The sequence below is a fragment of the Stegodyphus dumicola genome, chromosome 6 (assembly GCF_044657685.1).
Source record: "Stegodyphus dumicola isolate Sdum_Otavi_A_Nest chromosome 6, ASM4465768v1".
In the NCBI taxonomy this organism is placed as follows: Eukaryota; Metazoa; Arthropoda; class Arachnida; order Araneae; family Eresidae; genus Stegodyphus; species Stegodyphus dumicola.
Genome location: NC_140773.1, coordinates 105,715,276 through 105,733,468, shown reverse-complemented (window position 1 = coordinate 105,733,468; position 18,193 = coordinate 105,715,276).

Below are 18,193 nucleotides of genomic sequence, written 5' to 3'. Positions count from 1 at the left end.
GAAGGAAAGACCAAGATTGATTGATGAAGTCCAGGAAAAGTTGCTGTAAGAAGAAAGCTTTGTAACGAGTAACAGAATTTTAATATATAATTGTTACATAAGATTTTTTTTTGTGTAAACGAGGCTTTCGCCAGTTAGTTCAGAATTAGATAAACTTACAACAGGTCGTTTGTAGGACCTGCTTCCAAGTTTTCCAAATTCTGGCAGCGGCAAATGTAGGGTTTATATTTATTTTAACTAACATTTATTTTAAGTTTAAACTATCTTTCCTGTCAAGCCTTACTTTCCCCTGGAACTGCCAATGCCAGAATATGTAAATTTGAGTAGAACGCGCAAGCATTCAAATTATCAGCGGAAGTAGTATGATTTAAATAGAAGGAAACGAGTTCGGTGAGAGAGTTATTCTTACTTAGCGAGCGCGGAGGTAGTTATCGAGAATTGAAGAACCCCGCGTTGCGGCCTATGTGCTTGGCGGGAAGTAGTTGCAATTGTTCCAGTGAGCTTCAAGTCTGCTGAATTAGCTGCGGTATTTGTAAAACGCGGTGAGTTAGTTATTTTAGAGAGCCTCGTAGTTAGAAGCTTGTCTTTACTTTCTTTTCAGGTTTTTATTTTTATTTGACTGCCTAGTGGGCACAGTCTGTAAGCGTCAAGAGGACGCCATTGTAATTTATTACGTTGAATAAAAAGGAACTTAAACCCTTTATAAGACTCTGTGGTTTATACAAGCTTTCACAGTCACCTCTTGGTTGCGTGCAAGTTAGAGGCGCGTAACGTTATAACTTCTAAGTTTGTTTCTATTACACACATATATTTATTTGGTTTGAGGCGGCCGATTACAACCAAAAAAGGAGATGCATGACTACATGTTTTCGCATTCCCATATACAAAATTTGTTCTAAGGATACTCGTTCTTGAGTTATACGAGATACATACATACGTACGTACAGACATCACGAAAAAAATGTCTTCTGAATCTATTTTAAATCCATTTTACAATCTGTTTTTGAAAAAAGTGTCTTTTAATCTGTGATGCAAAAATGCATGACAGATTATACAGATGTCATGCAGAAAAAACAAGCCGCGTAAGAGGGTGGATATGTGTGCGTTTGGTGCGACTGATTGCAATAAAAAAAGGGAGGGCCAGAACTGTTATATAAAAAATATCAACGTTTAACGGCTAATCATTTTTTAGTCATGCAAGATACATACACACATACATAAGTACAGATGTCAGGAATAAGTCCCTTCTGATTACATTTTAAATCCATTTCTCTATCCGTTTAGAGGAAGAAAGGCTTTTATTCTGTCCGTATATACAGATTTCACGCAAAAGAAACATTTAGATGGATTCGAAATGGGTCAAAATGAATGTTTTCGTTGATATATGATACCTCAAGTTTTTTGCGATTGAAATACGTTCTTTACTTCGTACAAAGAAGTAAAAATACATGCCCGTTAGACCAAATGACCTCATAAACACTCAATAAAGTAATTACGTTCTCTACACATGCTGAATTAATTTTGTATACCTTTAACGTACTCTGTTGTTTCGTTTTTGATTGTGATGATATCTTTAATAATACTTCAGTTTAACACGTTCGCGCCGGCGCGGGCCACGAGTGGCCCGCACTAGTCTGTCTCATCGGGCGACGCGTACCACCGGTGGCCCGCACTAGTCTGTCTTATCGGGCGGCGCGTGCCACCGATGGTACGCATTCGATTGTGTTATTAGACGTTGAAAATTAAAATAATAAAAAAATTAACGTTTATTAATTATAAAAACGTTTTTAATAATAATTATAATTAATAACTATTAGCAAACGTACAACTCGTATACAGGTCTGAACAGGTAATAGTCGCGCGCCGCCAGATGAAACGAGCCAAAAATTCGAGCGCCGCCTAACGGCGAAGAACATAAAAATTGGCCTCGGCGTGAACGTGTTAATTCCTATATGTTTGAAAGAAAACATAGAATATAAACATGATGATTAATGTAATTTTTAAAAAATAGCTGCATAGATTGAAATCGAGTTTTCTGCATAACTGCTTGAGTAAATACGTGTTTCTTAGTCCAGCACGTATGGGATAAAAATTATTTACGGATCTTTCTTTCAATTAAAACGACTATGATCTCAGTGTTTGCTCTCCTTTTTTCATATTAAATTATAGGAAGTGTTTTCATCGTTTCATAAAAGCCTGTTATTCAGACTATCCAATTAAGATATAGGACTCATGATTTTCACTTCTGCAATTTTTTTAACTTGTAAAATAAGAGAGAAAAAGTGCATGCGCAATCACATCCTTACATGCAAGCTCTGAATAACAGAGCATGAACTGAAAGGATAGTAGTTGTAATTAGAAAAGATATGATCCTTTGATTAAGGCACATTTGGACTTATTTTTTTTTCCCACATTACAAAAGTATTACTATTTTTTTTACTATTTTTGATAAGTTTTAAAAACTGAACTCAATAATTCGTTTGGCGAGCGAAACAAGAAACATAATTCGTGACAGCTATTTTGTCAGTAACATGTTAATACCTACAAATTCATATTAAAATTTCTTGCAAAAATAATTCATATTAAAATTTCTTGCATGGTTAAAACAGCTCTAAGAATCGGTTACATAATTTCTCAAAAGAAAAATACGAAAGGAGAGGAAGCTACTTCTTGTAATATGTTATGTTCATTGAAAGGATCCACTGAAATTATAATTGTATATAAACAGGCATTTTTATGAAAACCAACATATAATATTTAGTTTATTGTACATAAACCGACTTATTCAAAACATGACATTTCTGAATAAATTTCTACGCACATTAAGCGACTTGGGCCCTCCAGCAGCAGGGTGGTAAAGTCTCTGAATACTGGTAGTTCAGCCCGGGGTTCGAATCTAGGTGAACGGGCTGGCTGCATGAACGTTTTCGTGGTTCTCCTCATATGGTAACGTGTATACGAGGCAGTTTCCCTTAGAAAGGTCCCTCATCCCTTTACTTAGGCAGATTCCCTCCCGAAAGCATCCCTTCCCTTAGGCAGATAGCCCTTAGTGCTTAGCCAGAATCAAATTAACCAACGTTAAGCGATTTGTTTTGAAAAAAACTTACTATCCTGACTTTTTGTGCTATATCCCAAAACTCGAACAATAAACTCATTTAGAATTTTAAAATCTTACACTAAACTTACCAGAATGTTTACAAATTTGCATAATTGGAAGGTAAAGGGAAAAAAACCTCGTTAAAAATAGAGAAACTACATTCCAGACACTTTTAAGCTCTGTGAAAAGTGTGAACAAAGTCCCCTAGAAGGCGTTATTCTTCGAAGCTTTCCGCGAGCAAGTATTTTTATCACACAGGTATAATATAAAGTACAAGATACTTTAGCCTCTTTTACTAAGGTTATCTCCCCCAAAAATAGCCTCTAAAGAAAAACAAACAAACAAAAATATATGCTTTTCACGGCTTGTTCGCTTTCACTGTAGTGAGTGTGGCCCCGAAACAACCCACTGGACCAAACAACAAATTCAATAAAATGAAGTGAAAAGTCACTGAGCAGTCTGGTCGCTTCGCTGGTCTTCTGACCCCAATCTGCGGCAACCCCTCCTTACCGTAACATCATTAGAAACGGTCTGTTTTTAAGCATTTACTTACTTCCCCTGAAATCCGAACCTTCCTTTTGGAAACTCTTACGGACGTAATTACGTTAAAAAGCAAACTAATCCAGCCAGTTGTAATTACAAGTAACTTCAACTGAGAAGAAGGGTGAAAAAAAAAGATTAGTGTTCCTTTTTTAGAATTAAATAAATGGTGCAATGCGTAATAACAAAGAGGAAATTATATGATAAGATCAAGTTTCTTTGTTAAAAATGAAACCTACATAAGATGACTGAAATTTTATTATTAGCAAGACATCAGTGTGCCGTTTTAAAAGAGAAAATAGCTAAAAATTTTACAGCCCCGCCCAGATATTTTTTCACATCAGGTAAAATGAAAAACCATCCTCTCTCTCTGTATATATACCATAATTAAAATATATGCGTTCACTTTTTTTCGATAAATAATAATTTTAAAAGAACTAATTTTGATAAGAGCTAAGCAGTAATTTTTTTCTGCTGTGGAAAATAATACAAAAAATGCGGCTTATTTTTTAAACTTATTTTAAAACTATAAAGCATTTACTAATTCAATTAAAATAGAATTTGCAAAGAAAATTTTTAATTCATATTAAAGATATTCTATTGATTTATTCGGGTATTTTTATTTTGTTTTTATTTAATGTGTGGTTATCTCATATTCAGCCGGGCGTACCGCCAGCTGACGTCACATCGTTTTGCAATAGCTGCCCTCACCACCAACTGACACATGGTCTTTACCATCCATTTTGTAAGGCTCGAGTATCGAATAGTAGCTTCTGTATTTTTATGAATAAGTTGTGCTAATAAAGTTCAAGGTTGTGCTGACAAAGTTTATGATCAATATATGTTCTTATGGGGCCCATGAGGTGTTGTCCCGGATAGTTGCGGAGTTTGGACTAGACCCGAATAGTCTAAGTAAGCCGCGTGGGTGTTCAGACTCTGCTTTCAACTGTCAACTGTGCTAATAAAATTTGATTGTTTTAACTGTTTTAGTAACGTGAAGTCATGTCTTGTAGAAACCAACACCAAGTCAATATCCAAAACTCCTACAAATGGAATAAAAGAATGGTAACCTTTTTTTTTTTCTTTTCAAAATGTAAATATATGATTACTCAATTTGAACTCAATATATAGAATAACCGTATGATAATTTTTTTTTTTGGAAGAAATGAATATCCGAACTAATTTTTATTACTGGACGCTTCCTAACTTTTGTTTTCAAGGAGCAGTCGAAAATTTTTTAACACAGCCCAAAATTAGGAAAAAGAATTTAAATGATAAATTGAATATATTAGGAAAAAGAAAATTAAACATGCGAGTGTTCATCGAGCAAAGAAAACAGATGTGAGAGTTGAATAGTAGGAGAGTGATTTGATAAAATGGTAAATGAAAATTCAAGAACGAAGTTGAATTGTATAAATGTCGGCTAAAGACACAGACTAAAGACACAGGTACAGACTGAAACACTACAGACTAAAGACACAGGTACAGACTGAAAAACAGATTTCAAATTCCTGTACAACAACTGCTAAATCAAACTGCATAATATTTAGATTAAATACATTGGAACAGCACACATAAAATTACAATTGAAACATGAGAATAGTGGAAGTGTAAATGCAGTGATTCTTAAATTTTATTACGGAAATTAAATTAATTAAAATTGCCGAAAGTTTAAACCAAAATTAAAATTAAAAAACTACAAACTATTTTGGAAGTTGGGAATTATTAATTGTTAGATAAATTTATAGACAAATCTACAAGAACTTTTAAAGATGTAAAAAATTGAATAAGAGTAGTACTGAATTTCAATAATTTAATAATTTAAAACAAAAAGTAATTTTTATGTCATGAGGAGTAGAAAATGTTGTGAAAAGGAAAAAGGTAAGCAACAATAAAAACTCTGAATCTAAAATGGCCCATATCAGGACTAGACTAGAACTGGCATTTTGTTAGTAACACAATAGGTAATATTACAAATTTATATTGATATTTACAATTGTTACGCATTCAGGAAATACCTCCGAATTTGGATTAAATATTTCCTATCACAAGTAACAAGAACAATTAACGAATTTTTTTTATTTAATTATTATTTCTTGTTAATATGTATAAATGCTATATAACCATATTCAACTTGAAATAAAGAGTTAGTAATAATTAAATAAATTATTTGGCAAAAATAATAAATCCGTACAAGAATAAATAAGAAAAGTAGTTCAGTTTTAAAATTAAACAAGTGCAAAAATTAAAAAATAAATGCAATAAAAGAAGAATTTACATCTTTCGGTAGATCTTCAGGAAGTTGGAGTGTCTAGAAAAGTTAATGGAAGCTTTGTTTCTGAACTAACTATGATACAAATTTACCAAATTTAAAAATTTATATTAAATCCAAAACAATCTATGTCTTTATCCGTCCAATCCCTACCGGCTGCAATTTGGAAAGCACTTTGCTTAAATTCATATAATCATACATTCGTTTGGTTTGCAAATTTTCCTTTGTTTACTGCATTATATTGTTGCGTGCGTACGGGTTTTCGCCAAATTTGGTGACCTCAGAACTATCGCCAGCTTCACAATATCTCGTGAATTTTCCGAGAATTTCCCTGTAATCTTATTTTTCCTGCAGAGCTTTGCTCCATTCATACTATTCATGTTACATTATACAAAATTCGTAGCAATATACTCGTATATGCATGAAATAATTTAGATGTAGGTGGGATAGTTGTTAACGATGAGAACTGAACATTAAGAACTCAGTGCAGTTAGTGATTCTGATTGCCGTATCGAAGGGCACGGGTTCGAATCCGGAGAAAACATGGATGTAATTTGTCCTTCTCTTCATAGGAGGCTATGGTGGACCACCTATTAGGTGCTTTCATAATAAAGAGGCCACCGCTTTTAGTCTTAGTAGTAGCTAACACCTATAGACAGCTGCAGCCTGCCACTGGAGATAAAAGACTTTGCGGAAAGTAAGGAAAAGAGCAACAATAATCTAGCTAGTGGAGAGAAATGGAGAACGAGGCTGAAAAATTATATCTGCGTTATTAGCATTATGTAAATGTCGCGTGAGAAACATTAATTTTGAAAAGAGGCAGTTTAAGTAGGTTTATTATAAGCAATTACTATTTTTACGATAGAAAGTGGAATGCCCAAATAAAAATAAATAGATAGTTAAAGGACTACTGAAATTAGTATTTTGATTTATATATTAAACTCAGGGATGAGGAGCAAATACGTGATAATGGTGAAATGAAACGAAAAGTATTATTCGATAAGCATTGGTACTACTGAAACACAGATTACTACAGACTAAAGACACAGGTACAGACTGAAACACAGATTTCAGATTCCTGTACATCAACTGCTAAATCAAACTGCATAATGTTTAAATGAAATACATTGGAACAGCACACATAAAATTACAAGCACACAATCAACAATATTGATAAATGAGGTTTTGATGGAAGAGGCAGAAATAGTATTTATAAGCAAAATTTACGTAATAACATAAAATATAGTCATTTAAATATTATCTTGTGCACCGCAATTCCACGGAAATATCTTTACGGATAGGAAATGATAATTAAAATTTATAAAAAGTACTTTAATAGCTTTAGAACCAGATATTGTCATTCTACAAGTTATAAATTGCAAATAAATATCAGAACCAATGTAAAATGAGAATTTGGTAATATAGAAACTCAAATTGCTAAACTTAATCAACAGTAGTCACTTTAAGCCCAAAACAGTTGTCTTTCAAACATACACATGTATGTACTATGTATGAAGGCAAGCGATTAATATGTTGACTTAAACCTAATTTACACAAATTTACAATGTTAATCAAGATATTCCAAAAGACATAAATAACATAACTAATAATCTTATCAAAAAACGCAAACTGATAATTACAGATTTTTAATTTCAGTTCCTCATGCTTATTTGCAATGTTATGAACTTTTATTTAACAATTCCTAGTCCAAGGGTCACCCACTCTTCTTTCCCTACCAGCAACCTCTCTAGAGAACTTTCGGCTGGCCATGAATGTCGCCTTGCCGCACAGACATTACACACTTACATGCAATTATGCCTTCTCCGGGTTTTGAATCCGGGCTCATCATTACGGTATTAAACTTATTAACAACAATGGCAAAAGGAATGGTGCTCATGTCCTCCGTCACTCACTCGCTCCCTCATTGCATCGCTAAGCACTATTACTAGCTGGAAGGCGATAGTAAAAATCAGCGAATCAAAAAATAACACAATATTTTTTATGAAAAAATGGGATTATTAGAAAATCAACCGAAACAAGGAGATGAAAATAACAGCGATGATAATACTACCAGAAAATATTTTCATAATACAATTAAAGTCTCTGTCTTAACTGTATAATTATTGCAATAATTTGTCGTAGAATGTTTTGCAACTATTTTAAATGTGTAACCAAGCTATCATTCTGTAACGAAGACAGAAAAATCTAAATCCTGTTGTTTAGACAAAGATTAGTAGTCCAACTGTATGGATGGTACAAAATGAATTCATCTGAACCCAATTTTGTTATGCATGGTAATGCCATTATCAAATTACTATCATTGCCTGTAGGAGAGGAAAGCACAATTTTCACGCAAGAATAGGATCTTCGAGGCAGAAGCGAACTCACTAAAATAGCAAGAACTCATGCAGTAAACAATAGACAAAACAATCCCAGTTTCTACAGCGACAGCCTTTCAGTACACTTTCAATGCTACATGCCAGCCTGAGCCCCGACCACAATTCTCGTATCATCGTTAATACTCAAAGCTTCAGACACCATAATTTCCACCCCTACTGTATAAAGGCACATGTCGGAAATCAAGGAGATATGCTAGCAGACTTCCTGGCAAAGGAGGCAGGTCGCAACATTGCAGCCAATTCAGAACATTTGCCCCTTCCATACTTTCACCTCAAAAGAGTGGTCAGTAATTTGGTTAAAGCAAAATGTCAAGACGAATGAGACCATGCACCACTAGGCCGCTATGCCTGTCTATTCTTTACCAAAGTCAGCAATAAGAAATGTACTTCCGCTACTCAGCTAACACGCTATATTACAAGTCATAGACCATTTCCTGTCTATTTTCATAAAAGATACTTAAGCAATACCAACCAGTGCATCCGCAGTAGCATGGGAACTCCCGAACATTACATGACGAGCTGTCCACTGACATTCGGCCACCACCTCAGATTTCCAGACAATAAAGATGACAGAATCCCGTACCAAAGCTGCATCACCAAACAAAAGGCATTCATCACAAAAATCAAGACTATTTTGGATATTTTGGCAACACATGGGCTGGATGTCACTTAATGGTTTCTTTTGCGCAATCGCACAGTACGTCCCCACAGCAGTATGCAGTTTTTCTCTTTTTTTTTAAACATCACTTCCATTATTACCCCTTTGTATTGGACACCTGACTCACTGTCAAATGTAACGGCAAAGTACTGGTATCCCCCGTCTCCCGTTACCTGTTGCCTGCCCGAAATTAAAGTAGAGGCTAGCTGTAAAGGATATAAAAACATTCTCCTGTTCCACTCTAGGAAAACTTCGAGAGTGAATATTAATACTAATATACTCAAGATGATGCTATCTTATCAGATCCGGTAATTTCCACCCATGGGAAAACGACTAGAAAAAAGACAAAACCTTTTCACGAGGAGCTGATTTCCATGCTTGAAATTTCAGACATAGTGATATATATGACGATATTCGTGTCCACGCTTATAACATATAAGTAACATATAAGTAACTATCATTCTTCCAAAGAATGATATGTTTCTAAGTTATTAAAATATACCGGGATTTTTAAAAGTTTTTATACTTTTATTGAATAAATACTGAGGTAAATATTATTTATCTCATTTATCTTAAATGCTTATATTCTATAACGCACCTCTAAGATAAACATTTTATTACTTCTTTTTTGTTTAAAAAACGTTAAAAGTTTTTGCATCTTTCTACACAGCATTTTTATGTCTCCATATATATTTTAATACATATTAATACTCTATAAATTTACTTTTTAAAGTAGTCTTTTTATCAATCTAAATTGCAGAATTTGCAAAGCGTGGACATTTTGTGGGATGCCAGAAATAAGGTCTATCAAAGAGACTATCAAACTATTCCAGCTTTTAAAAAACGATAATACATTTCCAGTAACTACAGGTGAAATGTTGACCAACACAACAAAATATTTTGAAGACCAAATGTAGCTATGTTCGCGGATGGTCAGCACTTCTGAAAATTAATTGTTTACATTTTGAGAGCTCTTTCTTATATATCCAACCGAATTCAGATTACGTTTGTAACTTCTAAAAGGTTCCTATTTAAAACTGATCATGCGTTAGTGAATATCCTGCAAAATGTAAAAATAAATTCTTATCGATTCAATAAATGCACATTTCACTTACTGTTTACTATTAATGTACGTTATACCATAAATAATTTGCTCGAGGAAGATAGTTACAATCTTTATTTCCGTAAATATTAATCTAAATATACATTACCAGTAACAAAATTTGTCAAAAAGAGTAAAATAATTTTTATGAAGACAGTTTCTAGAGTGAAGTATTTATTCCAGCTAAATATTAGCAATTGGATTAATTAGTTAAAAAACAAACAAATTCGCAGAAATTCCCGAGAACTAACATATCACATGAACGTTTATTATCCATCAAAGTTTTTATTTAGGAAACAACTTATACTTAGCAACGAAATTAACCGCTGACCACTGGCCGTTCGACTTAGGTTCAAATCCTGACCAACGGTCTGGCTTGCTGCATGACAGCTGGTTTTCTTCATATGTAAAGTGAACATGATCCAGTTTCTCTTGCAAGGAAAATATCCCAACCTTGGAATCCAAACTTTGTTTTGGAAAAGGTATATATAAACGTGCTCGTTTAGAAATACGTAATAGTTAATATTTAGCTGCTTATATTCCACAGATTGACAGTTAAAAAATGTAAAAAAAAAGATGGTGGTACAAAATTATCTGGCCATTCTGCAACTTTTTTAAATACAGTTTTGACAATTCGGAAAGGCTCAAATTTGTTTGATTCCCGTAACGAAAATATAAAATGATAAATGAAGAAATATAAAGCGAAAGATATATATTTTGATAGTCAATACAAAATTACTTACATTGAAAAGGATTGGATTGGATTATTTAATTAAGGCAAAGTACACGAGGGCTATCTGCCTAAAGGGAGGGATGCCTTCGTGGAGCACGTTCTAAGGGAAACTGGCTCGTATACATGTTACACATGGGGAAAACCACGAAAACGCCCATGCAGCCAGCTCGTTCACAGGATGCGTACCTCGGACCGAACTACCAGTGTTCAGCGTCTTTACCACCCGGCCGCTAGTGGGCCCCTTACATTGAAAAGATGATGAAAACTGATGAAAATTCACACTTTAAAAAATTAAGCCTGAATAAAAGGAATTCCAGAATTCATGTATCTTTTTTCTATAGAAAGATATGTTATAGCGTAGCCATTTTAATGAGACACAAACACTGAACACTTTGCATGATAATAAATATACTGATGTGGATTATATAGCCGCATCAGTATATTTATTATAGTCATCAGCATATTTATTATATCAGTATATTATATAGCACAGATGAGGTACAGTTAAAAAGTGACAGAAGTAGTAATCTCTTTTACAGCGGCTACTAAATTTACATATTTAGTTCTTCTATTTACTGCATGTTATATTGTATTATAAATTAACCATGAATGAACTGCTTTCGTTAATCTGTTATCTTTTTGTATCAGTAACTCTTTTAAATGTTCGTAGTCACACTCTGCATTACACAGCTGATTGTACCAAGAATATGCATGTATCTCAGTCATACCATTATCTGTATGATACTTATCTAGAGAACTCATTACCCGTTCACGTTGTAAACGTCCATTAACAATATTTAAGCTGTATCTATCCTACTCTATTTCCGTACATGTGGACACTGAAATTGTTGTCCTTACCCGCATTGCACCCTTCTTCCATCCTTGAACCATTCACTCATCTAGCACTCTTTTTTTTGTACCTCTCAACAACATGAAAATGGAAAATTCGGTCCTCACCTCTTGAGTAGAGGTATCACCAGAGCCAATGGCTAAATCGAAGCTAATTATATTAAGCTCAATGCTAAAGAAAATCTTAATTTAGTAAAAATTTAAATAACCTGGTATGAAATTTTGAAGTTTTCTGACTTAAAGATGTGTTAGCCTCACCAACATCTTTATTGAAAACTATATACAATATAACCATAGTTCAATATTGAATATATTTTGTTATAATATGTTCACCATTATCAAAAATACAGGATATTTATAATCAAATATCGAAAATTCAAAAATTCGTAGATACAAATAAATGCATTCCATAAACATTGATAGAAGTGATCGTCCTTTGTCGTTTAATATAAGTTTGCCAAGGAAATCTAAGAATAAATCTTGATGAAATAGATCAGTTCCTTTAGAGGAAACGCTTGGACATTCTATAATCATGTGGATAGTATCAGCTGTTTCTTGTCCACATTGACACTTTCAAGTTGTCTCTTTCAGTTTGAATCTGTTGATATAAACAGGAAAAGCTCCATGGTTAGTCAGTATCTGATTAAAGAAGAAGTCACAAAAGTACCTTTTCTCTCATACTCTTGGAATGAGTTGATAAGTATGTCTGCTAGTCTCTTCATCTTGCCATTTCGTTTGCCATAAGGTAAAAGCTTTTATTTTTGCTGTTCTTACAATAAAGCTCATTGGGAGATTATATTCTATTCTATTTGACGAGTATATACCCTGTTTTGCAGTTTCATAATCTTTCTCCTTTCCAATGAATCCTTGGTGTCCGCGTATGCAATGCAGTTTCTTTTTAGTAAATGAAATTAATTTCTTAATTTCAATAATATTTTTGTTGTAAATATCGAATTTTTTAACTGATTTAAGAACTGCTTGACTGTCTGAATAGATATGAGCTGATTGATGGTGCGTCTTAAGCCACAACAACGCTGATTTCAAAGCTTGTGATTCTGCTTGATAAACCGAGCACTTTTTATCCAATTGAAACATAAATTGTTCTTGAAATTGACCGTGCCAAAAGGGCAAAACCCAAGGCCTGTGTATCATTATTCTTTGATCCATCTGTATATATTTCCAATCCTATATTAGTTGGAGGTTTATTATCCCATGTGAAAACTTTTATTAATGCCTGAAGCCAAAGCACTCGTCTTACAAGAAACACACCAAAGTGTTTTGTGGACTTTTGAAAAAGACTGAAACACAACATTTTATGTACAAACTAACAAAACGTTTTCGGAAATATTAAGGAATAGGTTCGGCAGGGAAGAATTGTAGGTAGAATTCTATATTCGGAAACTATTAGGTCTGATTACTGAAAATGTTACTAATCAAAAAGGAAAATGTAGTATATCAGAATTATATGACAAGTTAGAGTCGCATTTAAGTTCATTGGAGTCAATAGGAATGACAAGCTACAAATACGCTGGAATGCTATTTCCTCTCGTGGAATCCTGCATTCCCGAGGAAATTTTACGAGTTTGGCTTAGAAATCATCCGTCAATAACTACAGCAGAAACTTCTCACTCTGAGAAATTGAAACAATTATTATTGTTTTTAAAAGAATGAAGTGGAAGGACATCAGAGAATTTATTTGGCGAAAGCTGGATTTAAATTAATTGATTCGGGTGCAAAGGAAGAAAGTAGAGGAGATTAGAAAATACCAGAGTAAACATTTTGTGCTTACAGTGAATGATTTATTCTCAGGCCAACCAATAGCAACCAATTATAGTGAAAAGAGCTCTTGCATATTTTGTGAAAAAAATCCTGAAAGTCGAGATTGCTTTATTGTTTAGAAGATTACTCTGAATCAAAAGAATGATGAAATTAAGAAAAGGAAGGTTTGCTCCTTCTGCCTCAAAATTGGACACAGGGCCAAGCAATGCAAGGCAAATGTACGGTGTTTGATATGCTCGAAAAGGTATTGGGGTGTCATGTGTCCGTATTTGCTTCTTAGCAACGATGTTGAAAAGAATAAAGAAGAAGAAACACAAAACGTATCACTTGCGAGCACTAGTTTCGTAGATAAAGTGTTTCTCCAGACGCGATTAATTAATATGGACGCAAACAAAATGCAGAAGACAGTAAGGGCATTTATCGACATGGGATCGCAACGTTCATACATATTAAAGAAGACTTCTGTAAACACAGGAGGCCAAGTAATTGGATCTGACTCTTTACTTCATATGCTTTTTAGAGGAGTAAAAACAAAGAGAGAAATTGACGAACGCTGTACTTTTTATAGGCGTAAAAACAAACAGAGAAATTCACAAACGCTATGACGTGAACGTTAGAAGCCTAAAAGGTAATTTTTCTAAACGACTAATACCAGTCGAAGATTTGCGGACCAGTAGTCAGTTTACAACCTAGACCATGGACAGAAGAACTAAGGCAGAAAAATATCCATACATCTGATGTAAACAGAAGGGATTTGAAAATATAAGCTCTTATAGGAGATGACGTCGCAGGTGCTCTGTTAACTCAAAGAGTTCAGAAATTAGAAAATGGGCTGACTGCTGTGGAATCACTACTTGGATGAACAATAATGGGAAATATAAATGATTACGTTTCAGAAAGAAATTTATTATCCATGTCATCAACAATAACATACATGTTTACTCACAGCAGTGGCATAGAAAACTTATGGAAGCTAGAAGCGCTGAGAATTACAGAGGCTAAAAATAAAACTGATTCAGAGTTAGAAGAAGCAGGATGGGATCACTTTTACAAGACTCTGAAGAGGGTGGACGATCGGTATGAAGTCAGTTTACCTTGGAACAACAATAAACAAGCTTTACCAAGTAACAGAGAAGTTGCTGAGAAACGATTGCGTTCGACTACAAAGAAGCTCCTATTTAAAGATAAATTTGACACATACAATGCACTGTTTGAAGAGTGGCTCAAATCTGGATTAATAGTAGAAGTGCCAGAAGAAGAACAGAGAGTTAACAATAATTGTCTTCCCCACAGAACAGTCTTCAAAAATAACTGTACAACAGTAGCAAGACCTGCATTTGACGCTTCATGCAAGATAAAGGATTTCCTGTCACTTAACGACTGCATAGCAAAAGTTCAAAATTTAATTGAATTGATACTCAGATTGCTTCTTGATTTTAGACAAGGAAAAATAGGAATTATTTCGGATATTACAAGAGGTTTCCTTCAAATATCTGTTCAAATAAATTATCGTGATTTCCTAAGCTTCCTGTGGTGGAAAACCTTGAACAAAAGAACATAAGAACATTTCGCCATTGTAGAATAGTCTTCGGACTAAAATGCAGTACGTTTCTTTTAGGTGCAGTGATCAACTCTCATTTAGAGCAATGTGAACCATCTTTGAAGGAAGTGGCTACAAAATTGAAAATTTCCTTCTATGTTGACAACTGTGCAAAATCAACTCAGTTAATGGGAAGTGCTAGCTTTGACAAGACGGTGGGAATAAACAGAACTTAGCAGTGAAAAATCTACAATTAACCATCTTGCTGTTGAAAGTACTTGGTCTTCTGTGGCATATATATGAAGATTAATTGTTTTGTGTTGAACGGAGAGTTTTCGACCCAACAGGTTTTACCTGCCCTTTTACACCCCTTTCCAAAGTTATACTTGCAAAAGAGCTGGGAAACTAAACTGAGCTGGGACGCAGAGCTACCTGAACATATCAAAAGAGAATTCTTGAAGTGGGTCAAAGAATTTCCCTTGTTATCATCTATGAGGAATCGCAGATTGTTTCCACTGACAGTTTAGTTTGCATACGTTTGCCGATGCTTCTTAGAGAACTTATGCAAGTGCAGTATTGAGTCAAAATAAACTCTCATTATCAACTCTGTTACTTACAAAAGAAATCAAAGTGACTCTACTACAAGCCAAAGCACAAATAGCTCTCTTGAAAAAAACAAGTCTACTGCGACTTGAATTGCTTGATCTTATTGGAGTCCCATTAACCTCATTTATCAAGAAAAACTTTAAGGTCGAAATTTCAAAGGAATATTACTGGACCGATTCTTTAACAGCACTATTCTTGATAAAGAACGTAGAAGTTTGGAACAACTTTGTAAATAACAGAGCTTCGAAAATTAGAATCCTATTGGACTTTGAAAATTGGCACTATGTACCGGGTTCAGGAAACCCAGCCGATATGCCATTAAAGGATGTTCTGTGAAGAAACTTATTGAATTATGATGGTGGAAGAGCCCACCTTAGTTGGCACGGCCAGAAGAAGAATGGTCTCGTTCTATCGCAATCGATAATAAAGAAGAGGTTAATGCTAAAACAGTTAGTTTCGTTAAGCAATGTTAGCGATATGCCTTCACGGTTCTTTGGCTGTTTTTCAAAGTATTAGAAAATACGGAGAATTATTGGGTGGATACACAGATTCATAGAAAATACCCGAAAGGAGAAAAAAGGAAAAGAAGCAGTAGAATTAAAAGCTTATGAATTGACTAGAGCTGAAAATCTATTGTGAAGATTATTCAACATGATTCCTTTTCATCTGAAGATAGTAAGAAGCTGAAGTCAATTAGTGTGTTCAAAGATGACGAAAGCATTTTACATGTCAATTCTAGGTTGACTGAAAGTAAAGGCTATGAAAATTTTATATATCCGGTGTTACTTCCGAAAAATCATAAAACTATGGAGAAATTGATAATTGATAAATACCTATGTCTCATGCAAGAATTCGCATACTCATGTCAACATTTAGAGAGACGTTTTCTATCCTGAAAGTAGAGCTACGATTCGAAAAGCTTTATATGCATGTGTCAGGTGCAGGAGACATGGAAGTAAACGACAAAACTGTGCCTGCTACTCCACCAGAAAACAGAATAAGAGATGCTCATGTTTTCGAGATTGCCGAAGTTGATTTTAGCTGACCCATTGATTTTTAAGAATAAAAGAAAAGCTTGGATTTTACTTTTCACCTATTCTGTTTTCAGGGCTGTTCATTTGGAACAGATTTTTTCCCATTCAACGTAAGGATTTTTACTTGGCCTTAGAAAACTTATTGCTCGTAGAGGGAGGCCATCTATAATTTATAGTTACAAGGAAGGTAATTTTGTCGGATCCAATAACCTCTTGAGATCAATTAATTGTAATATCATGGAGATAGAAACCGCCACAAGCACCATGGTGGAGTGGCTTTTGGGTACGAATTGTTCAAATTATTACGAAGCTTTTGCATCGAGTCCTAGACCAGTCGTGTCTAAATTATGAAGAATTGATGAGTGTCCTAACTGACTGCGATGCAACTGAGAATGCCAGACCATTCACTTATGTCTCAGAGGACTCTGATGATCTCATTCCTTTGACACCCTCCTTATTTTTAGGTGAAATTCCAGTCTTTGGAGTTGCTAACTTAAATCCCCTTCATAAAGTTGATTTCAAGAAGAGACTGAGACATCTACAGAATTTATGAGAGCTCTTGAGAAAGAGATTTAGAAATGAATATTTCGTCTTGTTAGTGCAACGTCCATCTACAGTGTCGATTTCTCAACAGATAAAAATCGGGGACATAGTTCTCATCGAGTGTGATAACCAACGCAAGGTGCTGTGGCCTCTAGCAAACGTAATTGAGGTACATCCAGGAAAAGACGGCAACATTCGAGTAGTTCGTGTCAAAACCATACCTGGAGAATTAGTTCAGCCAGTCTAGAGAATATTCCCTCTCGACATACCTTCATCTTTGGAGTCAGATAGGGCAAATGAAACTGAGACGCAGGGGGAAGACAGTTTAGTTTCAAAACTACCAAAAATAATTTAGCTCCAGATTTATCAAAGGACATTAAAACTGTTCTGACTACAAGTGGACGAGAAATTAAAATTCCATCTAAATTTCTAACCTGAACACTACTTGAGTTATTTTAGCTTAGAAATTTAAGAACTTAATTTTCTTTTTGTTTACTAATTAGTCTTGATATGGACAGTATTTTTTACATTTTGTTTTGATTGATTAAATGTATGTTATCAATTAAAAGGTTCGAGTATTGTTAGAACCAAGCCTCAGTTGTTATCTTTCCTTTATAGTTTGTCATTGTAAGAGTGACAACCATCTTATCTCTGTTGTAGTTTGTTGATGTTCTACGGATTTTGAAAACAAACATGACCCTTTGGAATATTAAATGTAGAATGATTTTATTTTAAGTTTATTAGAAGAAAGAGAACCGTTAGGTCTTGCAAATCTGGAACACATGTGTCTCCCACATCTTAGGGACAGCCAATGCCTGTTTTGCAGTAATAATATGATTAACCCTTTTTTACTAGTCATTACACATTATGATCTAATCTTTTCACGAAAAGCGGTCTAACTATGTATCTCTGCTACTGTAGCGGAAGCTGCAGCAGGTGCACCCCTTCGATTTTTTAATTCCCGTTATCAATTGCCATTTGAGGAGAAAATGGACCCAAATCAAATGTTTACTACTTTACTCCATTATGACACTGAGTGTT